The sequence below is a fragment of the Macrobrachium rosenbergii genome, chromosome 2 (genome assembly GCF_040412425.1).
Source record: "Macrobrachium rosenbergii isolate ZJJX-2024 chromosome 2, ASM4041242v1, whole genome shotgun sequence".
NCBI lineage: Eukaryota > Metazoa > Arthropoda > Malacostraca > Decapoda > Palaemonidae > Macrobrachium > Macrobrachium rosenbergii.
In genome coordinates this window covers 57,481,772-57,500,170 of record NC_089742.1, presented here as the reverse complement: position 1 = coordinate 57,500,170, position 18,399 = coordinate 57,481,772, and the positions used below count along the sequence as shown (strand labels likewise).

At 37.8% G+C, this 18,399-nt stretch overlaps 1 long non-coding RNA gene across 3 annotated transcripts in view; it reads left to right on the top strand.

Moving 5' to 3' along the window:
• The first annotated feature begins 2,334 nt into the window (after positions 1-2,334).
• The window catches only part of LOC136847427 (uncharacterized), a 475,998-nt gene continuing 459,933 nt past the window's right edge, over positions 2,335-18,399 (top strand). Inside the window, exon 1 of one of the 3 annotated variants that reach the window (XR_010855744.1) lies at positions 2,335-2,707. This is a non-coding gene — a long non-coding RNA (uncharacterized lncRNA). The remainder of the gene's footprint in view (positions 2,708-18,399) is intronic. The other 2 variants (XR_010855742.1, XR_010855745.1) reach the window with 2 other exon arrangements.

The window sequence follows — 18,399 nt, the reverse complement described above, 5'->3', positions numbered from 1 at the left end:
AAAACAACATAACGAGCAAGCGGTCTTCGAAATAATAACAGCCTTTGATTAATGATCGCACAACCAGTGTCCAATGTGGCACAACAAATAACAAGAGTAGCAACGACAGTAACAGCAACAATGATAATATTTCCTAATACTTCATGAGTTCTGATGGTATTTTTAACTTATAATCTGAACAAACTTCCGGTAAAACAGCAAGTTTTTTTTTTCCCATATAATGAACTTCCGGATAATGCACTGAGTTTACAGCAAAGTGATTCTTTGTATGTTCCTGCAAGGAATCATCGCTTGTATCTATCATACACGGGGTCATGCATTATCGTCAAATAATACAGTGTGAGCTTCAACCACGTTCAATGATAATGAAAAGAGGGGGAAGAGTAAAACGAAGAAAAAAAAAACTCGGCAACTGCTCATGGATCTCCAAATAATATCTACCGGCAGATCATCAAAAGAGATACCATATCATCCACGGGCATAAAGTAAGTTATTATTATACATTCGATTATCCTGTCACAGTTACTGTATCATTCACTTTCGGTATATGCTTATCATATTGTCAAAATAACATATGTCCATCGGCCGTAGTACATGAGGCTATCTCTATTTAGGGGTTTATGTAACGACGGTACTTCCGCACTGTCCGGTTCTATCCACCTGATCACCAGTTCGAAGTATATGAAAAAAATATTAAAGAGATGATTTTTCCGTAAATCTCGTCCCAATTTCGGTCTATTGATAACGACTCTATGAAGGCCTCACAAAAATATTGGTAAGTTTACCTCAAAAAATACGAAATACGATCACTTAAATTAGTTCCATTAAGATTGTCTTGTGTTCACGAAAAAGCACAAAAATAACATAACGAGTAAACAGTCTTCGATATGGCCACAATAACGGCCTATGAAGTGATGTCCAGTGTGACAAAAGAGTAGCAACAACAATAACAATGATAACAATATTTCCAAATACTTAACGAGGTCTCATGGTGACCATAACTTGGTATTTCTAACATATAATGTGAACGACTTCCACAGCAAAGTGAGTCTGAGTAAATTCCAGTAAGGAATCGTTGTTTGAGAGTATCACACACGGGCCTTGCATTTTTGTGAAATAATTAAGTGTGAGCGTTAGCTAAGTTAAATGTATTTACAATCAACCCCCTCACTAAAATGTACCTCTTCTTTCAAGAGGTACTAAAATTATTTATACTACCTACATCAGTAAACTTGCACTAATGCCCACCAAAACTAACAGTAACAACATCGGATAATCTAAATTAAAAAAAAATGCTGTCTTTGTGATAGTTATAAAAGAAGACAATATGAAGCAGCCGCGATCTGGGGTAGTTTCTTGTGCAAAAAAGGCAACAATGATCACGTACAAACCAATATGTCAAAAAGCATTATCTCGACCTATACACGTAACATGAACACTGCCCAATATCATTGCATGATACAAGAAGCAAATTTATGCGCACCGAATAATGAAGAACCAATATGATTCAAGATTCATGAATTGACAACACAGACCAGTACATGCATAGATGCAACCACAACTCATGATTATGAAAAATGTTTGTCCCTTTTACGCTGACATGGGAATCCGTGACAACTGATGCAAATCAGTGCCAGTGCCCTAGGCTACTGATAAATGAGAGTGTATTTTAAGCATGATGGGTGATAAGAAAAATACTGCAATCGGTTTGCCCACTCTGAAACAAACCATGCCTCAAAAATATACATTTTAAATCCTACCTTTCTGGATTGGGAGACACTTCGTTGAATATGTATTTGCACTGAAAACACTATGATTCCGCTAAATTCACCAAAAATTTAATATACTGCACTCGAGAACGAAGCTTCGAAGTTGTTTACCCTACGAATAGGTTGGAATGGGTTCATTCGTGATGACCGTGACGCCATGTCTAAGAATATTGGAACTGGATGCGTTCTGTCCATTATGATTCCTTACAGTGGTTAAGTGCGTTGGATTTTAAACATTAAGTTTTATTTTCAAGCTGAAAGGCATTTGTAAATCTTTTAATAAAAAATATTATGTCATAACAGAGAATGTATTCAATAAAAACTGGCACAAGGAAAAATAAAATTAAAACACATTGTAATCTTAACATAGCAAACAGGATGCATTTTCCCTAACCTAAACTTCCCGCATAATTTAAAAGCAAATGTGAAACCAAAGTAAGTAAATATATATAAATCAAATGTTTAGCAACGGTTACCAATTTTAAAAGCCAGTTAACGAAAACTCACCAAAGTCTGTGAATTGGTTATAAATTTGTCGTAAGTTTCTAAGATTTTAAGAAGCTCCTGTTTACAAAAACCGGGTAGGTGCGAATTCCTGACTGTCTTGACACTGGTGTTTGTTGTGTTTGAAACCCTGTACAATATCGTTTCCTACTGGTATATTATTTTACGTGTGCATGTTTTGAAGTATCAGTGTAAGACTTTGATAGAAGAAAAACGTAGACATCAGGTGTGCAGCAAAATTTCCGGCCGTTATTAAACTACGGCGAGTTTTTCCCTGAAGTTGAGGTTGCTTTCAGCAAATGGTGGCTACTTGTCAACAAAGTTTTTAAGCCTAGCCTTGAGGCATTATTCTTGAAACTGTTTCGTATCATGGATGTCCGTTGCAAATACTGGCAGTGGATGTCTTGAACCTTCATCCTGAAAGCTATCCACAGGTAAGGAGTTGATGTAAGAGAGTTATAAAGTAATTTAGGACTAGGCCTATTTTATACTAATGCTCTACACCTAGCAACCTTTTGCTCGAATAATGATTTTGTTTCTTCTCAGTTTGGCATAGTCAAAAAGTTGTTCTACCTTCACAGATACGGTTATATGAGTGCGAAATCTGACTAGGTTAGCCTAAGCCAGTGTCAACTCATAAGTAGGCTGGCCTAACCTTTCCATAGTTGAAAGTCTCTGGTTGGTCATTGATGATGTTAATTAGCCTAGGGGTTTAGACCTAGGCTGAAAGCTAGCTCGTTACCAGTCATACTTACTCATTTTGAAAGCTTGCCTTTAAACCTAGACCTATGAGATATTGGTATTTCTAAGCAAAAGTTCCGCTTGGACTATTATACCTTGGAAATTGATTTTTCCTATACTTTTAGTATTACTGATGAAGGAGATGGTGTTGTTTATTGTCGGTCAATTATTATTAACCTCGTATCTCCCCAACATGATTGGGGACCCTTTGCGAATGTGGGGTTTTGGAAACAGGAGAAAGATCAGACTGCCGTGTTGCTGTTATGGATTGGTTCCACACATGCTCAAGTCATCAGGGAGCCATATGTTTAAGAAGGGATTGGCTAAGGAAACCTATTATAAAAGGAACCACACTAACCTGACATACCCTAACCTAATCTAAGCTAGCAGGCTGTGTTACTTAGTTGGGGGGCTCCACACCCTAGACCCCCGGTGGAGGAATCTCCAGTTTTTACCAAAATCCCTGTAACACTGCGCATGCACGATAGCATTCCAGGATGCCCAGCGTTCAGCTTCTGAGGTTAATTACAGGTTAATTACAGTCAACCAACAAAAGATAACGATAAATTCTTGATAGGTCTAAGCAACCAAAATACCGTAGGAAAAATCAGTTTCCAAAGTAATATCCCATGCGGAGCTATTGCTTAGTTCTACCAAGATATTTTCCCACTGCAATCAAGAAAATAGACACAGGCAGGGTTGTTACTAAGTTACATTAATTTCTGTAAAAGTACAGGGTAACTCTGCACGGACTATCACCTTGGGAATTGATTTTTCCTATGCTTTTAGTGTTGCTGATGAAGGAGGTGGTGTAGTTTATTGTCAGTCTATTAATATTAATGTCATATCTACCTAACATGGTTGGGGACCCTTTGGGAACGAGGGGTTTTGGGTGGGGGAAATCGTTGGGAGAAAGACTGGACTCCCATGTTGTTATTGAATGGTTCCACGCTTGCGCAATTCATCAGGGAGCCATATGTTCAGGAAGGGATTGGCTAAGGAAACCTATTACAAAAGGAACTATACTAACCTAATATACCTTAACCTAACCTAAACTAACCTAACCTAACCTAGCAGGCCGTGTTACTTAGCCGGGGAACTCTGCTCCCTGGTCCCCCGGTGAAGGAAACTCCACTTTTTACCAAGAGCTTATCACACTGCGCATGCGCAATAGCATTCCAGGATGGTCAGCATACAAAAACATGTCATTTCTGATGTTAATTACAGGTTAATTACAGTCGACTGACAAAAAATAACAGTAAATTGTTACTAAGCAACCAAAATACTATAGGAAAAGTCAGTTTCTAATGTAATACCCGATGCAGAGCAACCCAATAGTTCTACCTTAATTTTTTGCTTTATAAATAAATCAGTTAATGTTTACTGTAAACCATGATCATATTCCAGATTTGAAAATTTATTTCCTATTGAACATCGCTGACAGTAATTTGGAAAGTAGTTAAGTAGTTTTAGAGGCTGGCCACCCTTATATCCTACAATTATGGGGTACCACAGTAGGAAACAGGGTTTTTGGGACAGTGGGGAAGATATAATCCATACTATGGCGCCAGGTCCTTACCTGGGCAAGGGGGCCAACTGTCCCACACACCTATCCTAGGGTACTTTAGATTACAATAAATTGCTCAATAACATTCGGGCATAACCCAACCACATCAAACCTAACCCAACCTAGGGTGTCTGGTCCTTACTTTGCCGGGTGGGCTTCACCCCAAGACCCTGCCTAGCCTAACATAGGGCACTGCAAATTAAAATAGACATTGCTTCAAGATCTTTGCAACTTCCCTTTGACCCTTAGCTTCCCCCTTTCATTCCTTTTACAGTACCTCCTTTCATATTCTCTTCCATCGTACTTTCCACCCACTCCCAAAAATTGTTTCAACATTATTTTAAGCGTCGAATGACCTCATAGGTCCTAGCACTTGACCTTTGGCCAAAATTTTATATTACAATTCAGTTATAGGGTTGAGACCTAACCCAGTCAAACCGTGTTCAACCTAACCTAGGACCCGGATCCAAGCTGGCCAGCTGGTTGACAATAAAGATACTGATGGCAGCACTTTTAACTGAATTCAACCTGAAAAATGCTCAGTAATTTGCTTGGTGATGTATGTAGATGAACATTTATAAATTTTTATCATATTAATACCATGGTAAATTATTTATTTAAGGAAACCATATGAAGGAAATGTACTATGCTTATATGTATATAATTATAATGGAAATAATTCAAAATTGTGTTTTCTGGTTAAGTTTTAGCCAGAAACAAAATACTATACAGATTTCGACTTCAGTATTTCCATAAGTATTACATTTAAGTATGATAACATTTCTTTTATATGATCTCATAAAAGTGTATAATTACAGAGATAGTAGTATGGTGCAAATTAGAAACTTGTTTGTTTAAATGTCACCATAAATAACTCCCCATATGTATTTTGAAGTATTTTTTATGCTATATTGAGTCAAAAGTGTTACCATCAGTCTGTCAGATGTGTACTTAAAGCTGTTCTAATACAACCAGTTTTTAGTGTAATATTGAAGTTTCTGTTGATAATGATGAGTCTCAGGCAAACATGATAATAACAAAAATAATTTGATCTAAGAAGGAAGACAGTTGTCAGTATCCACACAACAAAAATGAGTTACCGATTGGAAAAGGGTCAGACTAAAATGCAGACTAAAGCTAATTCTGAGGAAAGGTATGCAACCAGTACATCATAATCAGCCGTAATAATTACAGGGATAGATCACAGCCTAACCATCCAAAGCTAACCTAGCATAGGGTGTCATGTCCTACCAGGGCACGTTTAGGCTATGTGAAGTCAACAGAACCTCCTTTAAGTCATGGCTAAAAAGTGTGGTACAGTAAATGGTAAATACTGGAATGACATACAAAATTATGTTAAAAGATACACCAGTGGCAACACTTTGGTTTAATTGCATGCTAAAAATACTGTAATTAATCAATTTTGTGAGGTGTGTCAAAAAACCATTTGTAATTCATTTTAGTAAGTTTGCCCACATTTAAATTACTGGTAAATTTATAGGAATTGTACAATTCTAGATATGACTTGTATTATATTTGTTTTGTATTTAAGATTGATGAAGCCATGTTCGGATATTAGCCAGGCTTTATTAAATACAGGATTAAGATCAATTGTACTTGTTTCACATAAGGCATTGGTTTGGTTTCATTCCTCCATAGGGTGTTACCACTTGGAGCATGACTTAATTTACAGTGTAGAATCCACAGTGTAGATGCAATTACTCAATAGTTCAGCTGCTTTACATTCCGCCGATTACCGTCGTTTTGCTTACCTAGCTATCAAACTACTTTAACGGTACCTTTCTCCAGTATTCACATCACTAAAGAACAAATCCTTCAGGCGAGTCCATGCGAGGTGCTTTGGTTTCATTAAAGTAACAGTAGTGGTAGTAATTGTAAAAAAATATGCTTTCATGTTAGTAAGTATTGCCCTTTGCTAAAGGTCTTGTTGATGTAGTAAAAAAACTGGATAAAGCGCAGTACATTACAAAACTTTGGTAACATAGGATACGTTAGAAAAGTTTGATAACATAGCTCACATTACAAAAATTTGAAAATAAGCATACGTACAATAGATTCCTTGGTTAACACAAATTTAGTGGCTGTCTTTCACGGCCTTTAGACCCAGGACCTACTATTCTTTCACCTTTATTTAGTTATCGGTTTGAAGATGACTGAATAAGGTAATTGGATTGCACATCACTTTTGGTTGAAAAAACGGGAAGGCTACTAAACTGAATATTACAGCTAGTGGCTGCCCATTTTATTATTATAGATAGGCTTGTTTTCATATTACCATAAGAATAAACCCCCGTAGGGATTAGTGCCATCAGTGCACCTCACCCTGTGCACTGTAGGCATTGCTTAAGGGTCTTTGCAGCTTCCCTTCTGCCCCAAGGTCCCAGCGCATGGCCTATATGGCCTAGATTTTATATTCCATAAGAATAACGATTATCGAGTGTTTAATAAGTTACACGAAGTTCATTGATTAATTTGCCCATACGATGTATCTTTTAATTTCAGTGATTAATTTGCCCATATGAGGTCGCGTAATTGCTTTACGTAAGCTCATATAAGCGGAATATGTAAATAACGATTCCCGTACTTTGCATACCGTATATGGTACCCGGTATGTAGTTAGAGGGAAAATGAAGGGGATAGATTCGACGTTGAGAGGATCTGGTCTATTTGGCTACCACAAGAGGATTAATTAGGAAGCCGTACATTGTTGGGGCTCAAGGCACCAGCTGTTTCAGGAACAGATGGCAAGGAAGACGTTTCAGAGATGACTCTGTGGCCGTGATTCATTATGTTGTTGAATATTGGGTAACGTAGTTGTGTTTGTTGTTGCGTGTGTTTGTTTGTGTGTATGTATGTGTGTGTGTGTTTCGTGTGTGTACCGAGACTGTAAACTGTACCAAAAAAAAGTGGTTTACACAAAATACTATCTGTCGTGATACTGTATTTAGAGATGGCTTTTTTATTGCAATGCCAACGGCATCAGATACTGTAACAATAGATAGGTGACAAAGAGTTTGTTGACATCGATGTTATTTAAAATGTTTTTAGCATAGAATAACCATCATTGACAAAAAATATTTTTTTCGAGATAATTATGAATTTGTTACATTATTTCAGGAGCTTCATATAGATTAATTCCCAGCAATTAATTATCTCCACTTTGAAAAGCGTTGCTTTTGCGATGAGCCTAGTTGTGTTGTTTTAGATTAAACCGCTTTATGCCAGCACGATTCCTTGCCCAAGGGTGCCCTTATGAGTGTCAAAGGGAATAAGAGCCTGGCGTGGACCTCGGAATTCACCCAAGCAAGTGCGACGATTTTATTGTTTAGAGAAATGTGTATATCTCGTTCACCGAACTTTTGCGATAACAAATCTTTTAATATTGCGGAATCGTGAATTTACTGGCAGCTATTTTAAATAACTTTTTAGCATCTCGTATATAAGAGCAGTTACTAGTCTTTGCTCCTCTGTCCATTACTGGCTGTTACCATTTATGCCACTTCTTTTTTCTTTGCTATTTTTGCGTAGGTGCTTTTTATACTTGTTATTTTTGCCCATCCATTTATTTTTACTTCTCAGACGGCTTATCTTGCCAGCGGTTTAACGACCTTGCCGAAAACTGTCGGATGTTTTATTTCCCCGTCAAACATTAGATGTCCAACACAAATTCTCTTTACGACTCTCACGCGTGGATTTGATTAAAAATACGTCACATTACGGCTACTTTATTGCTGCAGTTCTCTCTATCAGCGCCTTTCATTCTGAACCATGCTTTACCTGGCAAATGAATCGCTACGTTTGATTTTTTTATATATTTTAGCATAGGTTACTGTAGGATATAAAAAATTAACTTCCTTTTCGGCCGTAACTTACGGGATACGTCCACAGCCGTACTTTCGCAACATACCCTAGTACCCATGGGTCATTTACTGTTTCAGTCTATGTTTGCCTTGCCGTTCCTTTAACGTTTCCGTAAAGTTTCCTCTTCTTTTGCATTTTTGTTCTTATATTTAAAAATTACAAACAAATTGCAAAATTATTAATTGAAAACAATTTTGTTTGAATCCGTGAGAACTAGAGTTAGGCCTAGGTAGAAAAGTGATAAAAACTTTTCTTACGTATAAATACCGTAATAAACCTTGCGTTTTAGATGTGAGTAGTTTGTATTGAACCACTTTGGTTTGTACCGGTGAAGACGGAATAAAAGGTAAAGAGTATAACTTGTTTGAGAGAGAAGATGTATATATATATATATATATATATATATATATATATATATATATATATATATATATATATATATATATATGGAAACACCGTAATAAATCTTGCGTTCTAAATGTGAATAATGTGTAATGGAATTGAGGTTCTGTTTTGAATTGCGTCGAAGCTTATTGTACTGTTGTCTGTCGGTGCCAGAGGTGATCTGTATTCAGTAGGGACACCGCATAGATCCTTCTTACGTCAGAGAGAGAGAGAGAGAGAGAGAGAGATTTGTTTCTATAAGTAGGACCAAAGTATGCCGTCTGGGAATGCTAACGTTAGCAGCTGCTACATGAATTTGATCCTTAAGAGTTGTTTGTGTTTATTTATTTATTTACCTATGATATTTATCTATTTACTTTTTTGTAGATGAAATGAATTAGCAGCGCAATAGGAAAAAGGCCATTTTGGACGTTCCCTTCGGTTTTTTTGGATATTAATGAAATTCGGAAATTAGCGAATTGTATACGGAAAGAATAAGGGTGCCATTGTAACTGAAGTAAAAGTTTGTCACCGAATACGGTTCTCGAGCGCACTTCGGTTTGTCACTCCGAAAATAACATTTATAGTAGGGTCTTGGCCTCAAGCGCTTAACCACCGTTGATTTGTATTTTTGTTTTCTACTTCACATAGGCGAAGATATACGGTCTCTTAGAAGTAATGAATATTGTACTACTGTATGTTGGCGTCGTTATATTTAATCTTCCATAGGGGTAATGCCGTCAGTGCACCTCACGCGATGCACTTTAGGCATTTTTAAGGCTCTTAGCAACGTCCAATCGGCGCCTAGCTGCAACCCCTTTCATTCCTTTTACTGTACCTCCGTTCACATTCTCTTACTTCCATCTTGCTATCCACCCTCTCTTAACAATTGTTTCATAGTGCAACTGCGAGGGTTTCCTCTTGTTACACATTTCAAACCTTTCTATTCTCAATTTCCCTTTCAGCGCTGCATGACCTCATAGGTCCCAGCGCTAGGCCTTTGGCCTAAATTCTGTATATTATTGTCCTGCATTCTTATATTTAATTTTTTTTTTGGTGCTTAGGAAGACCATTTGACGTTTCATTCAGTACTTCCTGGCTATGGTATAATATGTCAGTGGGGTTATTTGAGTATCCTCGGTAGACAGTCTTTGTGCCTTTAGATTTTATGGTATTGTGCCCTGGGGGGTGATTTTCTGACTAACGCGGCCCTTACCTTCTTTGGTAATGGTTCTGTGGCCCCCATTTTATGCTTACGGAGTCTCTAATTAGCCATATATATTTTACTCGTTCTGTGATGTTCCACGATGGAGGAACATCAACCTGTAAGCTCTCTCTCTCTCTCTCTCTCTCTCTCTCTCTCTCTCTCTCTCTCTCTCTCTCTCTCTCTCTCTCTCGTATTTATATATGCAGTATATATATATATATATATATATATATATATATATATATATATATATATATATATATATATATATATATATATATATATAAATATCAGAGACCACAAATTTTAAAGCCTATATATATATATATATATATATATATATATATATATATATATATATATATATATATATATATATATATATATATATATATTTATGCTCTATAACCGATCGAGACTACAGGTCTACCCTAAACCAAATCAAAAGTCCTTCAAAGAAGGACTGTCATTTACCCCATAAAAATGGAAAAAGCACGTTAAAAGAAGAATAAGAAGAATATATATATATATATATATATATATATATATATATATATATATAACTATATATATATATATATATATATATATATATAACCCTATATATGTACACACACATATATATGTAGGCTATATGTGTTCTTGTTTATATGTAGAATATATAATAATATACAATACATATGTATATTTTTATATACTGCATATATATGTATATATTTATATTTATATATATGTGAGTGTATATATACAGTATATGTGTATGTATGTAAATATATATAAATTACACACACACATGTATGGGTGTATTTAAATCTCTTTTTGGTTTTCATTGTAAGCATGCTGAAGATTTTATGCGGCTGTTCCCAGACCTCGTTTCATATATAAGAAAACTAGCCCCCTGACTTCAAGCCGTATGCCTAAACGCCGCCGCCTTAGTTTCCTAAGAAAACTGACGTATCCGTGTTCGTCTGTCAGCCCATGATCCTTTTCCCCTCACGCATTTCGAGAACAGTTCCCTTCCGTTCTGACATAATTTCCAGCCATCGTTCTCTTACTTCTCACGTTATCGTAGCCTCTAGCCTGGAAGAGGGTGTTCGTCTGCGTTGAAGATTATTGGGCAGGGGGGAATGATATATGTTCCGTTGACGTTAACATGCTTGACAGTACGTCTGTTTTATTCAGTTTTATCCAGCATGTATTTGTTTTCTGAGGTATTTGTAGATTCAAGTGATGTAATTGTTTGAAGGCTTATTTTGTGACGTCTTCTATTACAGTGTTCCCCGTAGGGGGGTAGTGCCGTCAGTGCACCTCATGCGGTGCACTGTAGGCATTATTTAAGGCTCTTTGCGGTGTGCCTTCGGCCCCTAGCTGCAACCCCTTTCGTTCCTTTTACTGTACCTCCTTTCATATTCTCTTTCTTCCATCTTACTTTCCACCCTCTCCTAACAGTTAATTCATAGTGCAACTGCGAAGCTCTTCGTTAGGGGAGTCGGTGTAGCTGTGGACTAGCACTCGCTAGGCCCGAGTTCGATTCTCCGGCCGGCTGATGAAGAGTTAGAGGAATTTATTTCTGGTGATAGAAATTAATTTCTCGCTATAATGTGGTTCGGATTCCACAATAAGCTGTAGGTCCCGTTGCTAAGTAACCATTTGGTTCTTAGCCATGTAAAATAAGTCTAATCCTTCGGGCCAGCCCTAGGAGAGCTGTTAATCAGCTCAGTGATATGGTAAAACTAAGGTATACTTAGTGCAACTGCGAGGTTTTCCTACTGTTACACCCTCCAAACCTTTTACTCTCAATTTCCTTTTCAGCTCTGAATGACCTCATAGGTCCCAGTGCGTGGCCTTTGGCCTAAATTCTATATTCAATTCAATTCAATTCTGTTACACTGTTTGTTTAATTGGTCATTCTATGAATGTTTTGAATATGGGCAGGTATGGGCAGTGAAGTCATAATTATATTGCAAATGCAATACAATTATCATAAAAAATGGTAGCATGCCGATAGGTGGAGTAATGCAGTGGATGCAATCAAGATTTTTCAGACCATAGATAAAGGGTTAAGGCAAATTGGTGACAGAGCAATTCAGTTCAGATGCGTTGGAAAAGAAGGCTGAAAGTGACACATGTAAGTATTAGACAGACATGGTGTACAAGAATGTATGCAAGAGAGGTGGCTGCTGCTGTTTGTGTAGTGATGCTAGTGCGTTGCTGGTGAGGTTTCTCAGTAGGTGTGTGAAATGGCTATAAATCTGTGGGTGATTTGTTTGTTCACAGGATTTTCGTTGCAAGCCCCGTTTTTGGGTGGAATACAGGTTCAAAGGATTGTCCTTTCCACAGTGTCCATGTATTTTGTTTCGTCTCTTAATGAATGCATTGCACATATATTATGTATTAAACAGTTATATATATGTATATATATATATATACATATATATATATATATATATATATATATATACACACACACACACACACACACACACACACACACACACACACACACACACACATACAAACCATACGTCTGGAAAGAAATATAAGAGTTGGAAAACCTCGTCAGGATATGATTCTGTAAGGCCTCTCCTATGAAGAAAGAGGAGTAATTTTCACCCAGTCAGCACCCACACCAATATATCTTACTATTAAGTGAAAGGGAAAATGGCCCGGTCTGCTGCTGAGGAGGCAGCAGGGGAAGTTGCGGGGGGGGGATGGGTGCTGGTGGGAGTAGAAAACCAATAAAGTTGAGGCTCATGAAGTGTGTCGGTTTGACTCTTTCCTACCAGTCGTTTCTTTTAGTGTTAGAGCTTTTGTTTGTCCATCTAACTGTCTGCCTATCTGTCCAACTCTGTATATGCATACTAAACGGTAGTTTTTGCTAGTTTGGGGCGTGAATTGTATCTGTTTTGTCTGTCAAGTGTAGGTCTGTCTGTGTATTCATACTAAACGATCGTTTGTGCTAGTGTTGGGGCTTGTGTGTTTGTCTCTGTTATCTTTCTGTCCGTCTTTCAGGTGTAAGTTTGTCTGCCTGTGTATGTGCACTAATCGATCGTTTATGCTTGTGTTCGGACTTGAGTTTGTTTTCTCGCCTGTCCGTCTTTTAATTGTAGGTCTGTCTGTTTGTGTATGCGCGCTAAACGGTCTTTTATGCCAGTGTTCGGGCTTGAGACTGTCTGTTTTCATGTCTGTCCTTCTGTCAAGTGTAGGCGGAGTTGCCGGCAGAATTGCGGTCGTGGCTGGTGTGCGGTTTTCAACCTATCCGTTATATTATGAGGAGGCGTAAATGGATTCCAGATATCGCAGATGTGAAAAACCACATTTTGCAGTGATTTTTATTCTTGCTCTCTTCCTTGATCGAAAACCTGTAGGCATTAATGATGAAATTACGATTTCGTTTCATCGGCTGAGAATTATTTTCTATTTCAGCGGCTTAAATAGGAAAAATAATTTTATTCTCGTTGTCTGAAGCAGGAGAATTGACTTTCAGCTTCGTTACCTAAGAACGACTTTCCACTCGAACCTTACCCTTGAAGACTTGGGGTATTTTTTCAAGAAAAGCCCTGAATTTGCCTGAAGAAAAAAAAATAGAAAAATTCCTTAATTTGCATAATGAATTAATGCCGGTTCGATGGAGAGGGACGGCGAAGTATTGGAATTTAAGCTTTGCTCCAAAGTTATTCACTTTTACCTTCCGTTTCCAGTTTCTCCTCTTTTGAGAGAGTGAGCCGGCAGAAGCTACTTGGCTTTACCAACTTCGGCAGCGGAGCAGGTCTCTCTCTCTCTCTCTCTCTCTCTCTCTCTCTCTCTCTCTCTCTCTCTCTCTCTCTCTCACACACACACATATCGAGTTCGAACTGAAGTTCGTTTTCCAATACTTCTTATAAAAGAGAGCTGTAGTTTCTGTGTCTGGATTGATGATTGCAATTTTTGCCCTTGGCCGTATTTCCCCGGTTTTCTCGGTGCTTATGTTGAATATTCATTTTTATTGTTGTTATATGTGAACCGATTGGACCTTATTTTGGTTATTATTACCTAAATAATAGACGTAAATAATAGCTGTACCCTATTGTTGTTACACGTGTCTCATGCGTCACTTGTAGTCTTAAACAAGGTGTACAGATTAAACTGTACCTATAGACCTTGGGCTTAAACATGCTTGTAATTGAGTGTAGCGTACATGAGTACTTGAACACGTGTTTCTTGTCAGTCTGAAGAGGCTTGGGCTATCCATAATTAGCATACCCTGTAGCGATACTCCCCTCCCCCCTAGATATAGGGAAATTCAAAGAACGGTTGGTAGAGAGAGATTCGTTTTTTCAGTTTTCTGTAAAAGAAAACTATTGAGAGGGCTATCTGTCTGTCCGTCCGCACTGTTTCTGTCCGCTCTCATATCTTAGAAACTACTCAGGCTAGAGGGCTGCAAACTGGTTTGTTGATCATCCACCCTCCAATCATCAAACAGACCAAATTGCAGCCCTCTAGCCTTAGTAGTTTTTATTTTATGTAAAGTTAAAGTTAGTCTTGATTGTGCGTCTGGCACCGGTATAGGTGCCAACAACACATACCGCCACCGGGCCGTGGCTGAAAGTTTCACGGGCCGTGGTTGAGAGTTTCATGGGCCGCGGCTAAGAGTTTCATACAGCATTATACGCTGTACACAAAACTCGATTGCGCCGAAGAAACTTCGGCGCATTTTTTACTTTTTTTTTTATTAAGCTTACATTCATTGTTACGTAAGGCATGCATCATGTGACCCTGACTTATTCTTGTACAAGGAAATAACCTTTGGAAGACCAGTCTAGTGAGAGTTGGCCTTACGCTTTCCAAACCCTTTTTTTTTTTTATACTATTTCAGACTAGCCTAAATCCAAAGCACATGCTAAAACAAATTGTGTTTTTCTATATATAAGACATTCTGCTGCGTGGTCACCTTGTTTTGGTTGCTTTTATTTTAGTTTGCTTTTGCAAAAAGATTAGAAAAAAGTTGTTGTAGGTCAACAATTCTCTTCCGCTTACTTTATAAACTAGCCTTTATCTAACCTGAAAATTGAAACGGAGTTGGTTTGTTCTTGCTGCTGCTGCTGCCGCCTCTATTTTCACGTCTCACAGCCAGCTGCCCCTCTTGGCGCTTTTTGGAACTGGCTGCTGTAATCTGCTTTCCCTTAGTCCTGTAAGCTCTTATCTTTTAAGAGCCACGTCTCTTGCATCCAGTCGGGTCAGTTCCCACCTCATTTTCATGTACCATTTTTTAATTTTTTTTTCAACGCCTGCACCAGATAAGAGCATGCAAATTCTTTCATTTTTACTATTATGGAAAAGTCAGCATGGCATGTCTTAGACTTCAGAATTCTCTCCTGGATTAACTAATTCTTTTCCGGCACTGAATTTTGCATGAATGATGAGAACGTTCCGGCAAGGATATGATTATATTTTTGAAACATTTGGTTTTACGAGGGTGACGTATTTCCAAAACCATGTGTACTTGTCAGGAGATGTATTCTATTCTGAATTTGCTCTATTTTTAGTATATATTACATTGTAGAGATAACGTTTTTACAGTTATCACGGTCGTCTTCATTGCATTTGTTTTCGTGTTTCAAATTCACTGTTCATTTTCCATTTACGAAAACTATCTTTTCTAATATGTTATATTTATATTTCTTGTCATTTTGAAATTATCACGTCAGATAACCAAGTTTGGAGGAGATTATGTGTTCGCCCCATGTGTGGACTTGAGTGTGTGTGTGTGTGTGTTTGTGTCTGAGAGTGCAAGTGGGATGTCTTAAGAAAAGGGTGGACGGACCTTACTGAAACCTGAGAAATATATTCGTCAGCTGACCTTTCATTAGCTGATGACATTTTAGAGAAATCAGTTCATAGTTCACGAGGACCTTCAAAGTGTTTCTTGAACAAATCGAGAGAAGTTCCTAATCCAGTTTTTTTCCATACTGGCATGTACATAAACCCACCGTTAGGGCATTGCTTATTATGGTAGTATTCTTATTTCTTTAGTAATACCGAAAGTGACTTCTTGGAAGTTCGTTTAGTAGTAAACCTTCCGTTTGGGTTTTAGAAGCTGATATGTTAAGTAATTTGTGTGTGTGTGTGTGTTTAAGGCAAACGTAGAACATGGAATGACCATTGAAAATACAATAGGCCTTTCCGAAATATTCCTAACTTACCAAAGTTAATAATTTTTTGTCATTCAAGAAATGCAAATAGAGTTGAGCCAGCACAAATTCGTATGATTTCGATTAAAAAAGTTCCATTTGCAACTAAGTGATTGGTATATTAACAGCAGCTCCAATATTTAAAGTTAGTGTTTGATTTTAAGGCAAACACAAATGTCAAGGTTGGAAGCTAATCAGGCCAAACAACCCCCCCCCCACCCCCCAATTCTTCCTGAAAGCCTTGAGTCAAGGAATCTTTGTCGTCAAAAGTCTTCTCTTTTTCTCCGGAAACCAGAATCCTTGGAAAGAAATCAGAGCCATTATGTCGTCGCAAGGTAATTGCTAATGCACAAGCCACTCTGATGATAATCGCTTTTTGAGAATGAGAATTTGGGAAGGAAGTGGTTTTAGGTTTTCTTTTTATTTTATTTTATTTATTTACTTTTTTTTCTCTCATTTTCTATCAAAAATCGTCATATGAAAAGCCAACCAGACTTACTGGTCGTTTGTTGCGTCAGTCAGATGTGCAAATTTTTCTTAGCAGGATACGTCACTTTCCTGGTTGTATTTTGTGTATAAGCCAACATCTGTCATGAATTGTTTGCAAAACCTTAGGCAACCGGGAAATCGCAGTCGAACTTATTTTTTATACATAAGTATTTTGGCGAGCATAACGAAGCCCCACCCCTCTTTTTTTTAAATCAAAGATTGGACCCTTTCTATCGGTTGTGGCAGTGTTATAATTGCCGCCATCTTGAGGAGCTGCAACGTAGTGTTTATATGTTTGAATATTTCCAATCTCATTTTCAATTGTAGTATTTAATGAGAGAGGTGCAAGCTCACCCAAAATTAACTTCGTGTCTATAAGCATTAACGTTTGTGCATATCCTTTTTTTATTTGTCCATTTTTAACAAAGAGTGATTATGTGCCATACTGCACATATATAAGTTATGTAGTTTTTCGCCATCTGATATAATGTTTATTACCTCCTACTTTGAGGTTGAAGGTTTAGATTGGGTTTATTTGTTTTTATCTGTTGGTATTTAGGATTAAGCGAAAACTTGTTTCGACTTTTACGAAAATATTACTGAAATTCGGCCTCGTGACTGGCATGAAGTGCTAAATTTCGGGAAACATCTCGATTTGGAATAGGAAAGGATTGGACGGGTAAGGGGGAGTGAGGGGGGGGGGAGGGGAGGGTGGCCGCGGGGTTGGATTGCTCAGTCTTGTCGGAGAGTAATGGTCCCCCAGCGCTCTTGCTTTCTTATGTCTGTTGCCACAATCTCCAGCTCTTCGGCATTCCTTTTATCGATCTTAAGAGACTCTGCTTCTTATCATTTTATTTTGTAAGTAAACTTCGCAAGATGTGGCAACAAACGTTAAGTGGATCGATTAGTTCTCGTTGGGTTATGCTGCAGCCTTGAGGTTGTGATGAATTTTTCAAGTAGGCAGTAACTATTGTTTTACCGCGAATCCATCCCTCTAAATGCAAACTAACCAATGCTAGAAAAGTGTGTTCGCTAAAGCATACTCATTCATATTTTCGTTCTTGTAACTGAGTATTTTTCAGTCGAGAGGGTTTTTGTTTGGTTTGGTTTTGATTGAAATGATCAGAATACCCACATCCTCGTAGTTACGTGCTGTTCTCTCTGTGAATAACAATGATTTTCAACATTTCTGGACTGGACTGGCATTGAATTTGATAAGTCATAACTGACTTTGATACAGTGGCGATGAAGTCTACTTGTTAACGCACCTTGGAAAATTTTGAAGGGAAACTGGTCTTCTAGTTTAAATGAAAGCTTTGATTTGGTACTAAAATAGTTTACGGTTCTGCCTCTCTTTATATCCCTCTGGCCCCCTTTTATTATTGATATATATCCTCTCTCTGGCCCTTTTGTTCTTCTCAGGTATCTTCTTTAGTGAGTCACCTTGTTCAGTTCGCTCACAGTTATGGTTAAGCTTTCTTTTAGCATTATTATGTTTGTAAAGTTCCTATCGCTTGGATCTTCTTCTTTTAACGTGGATCTTTTTCCCATTTTTTTGTATGGGGTAAGCACGATGCCTATTTTTGAAGGACTTTGATTTGGCTTTTTGGGGGAGACCGTAGTCTCGATCGGCTGCCCTGCCTGACATCGCTTAGACCCCGGTGGCTCATGTACTGTACATGTATC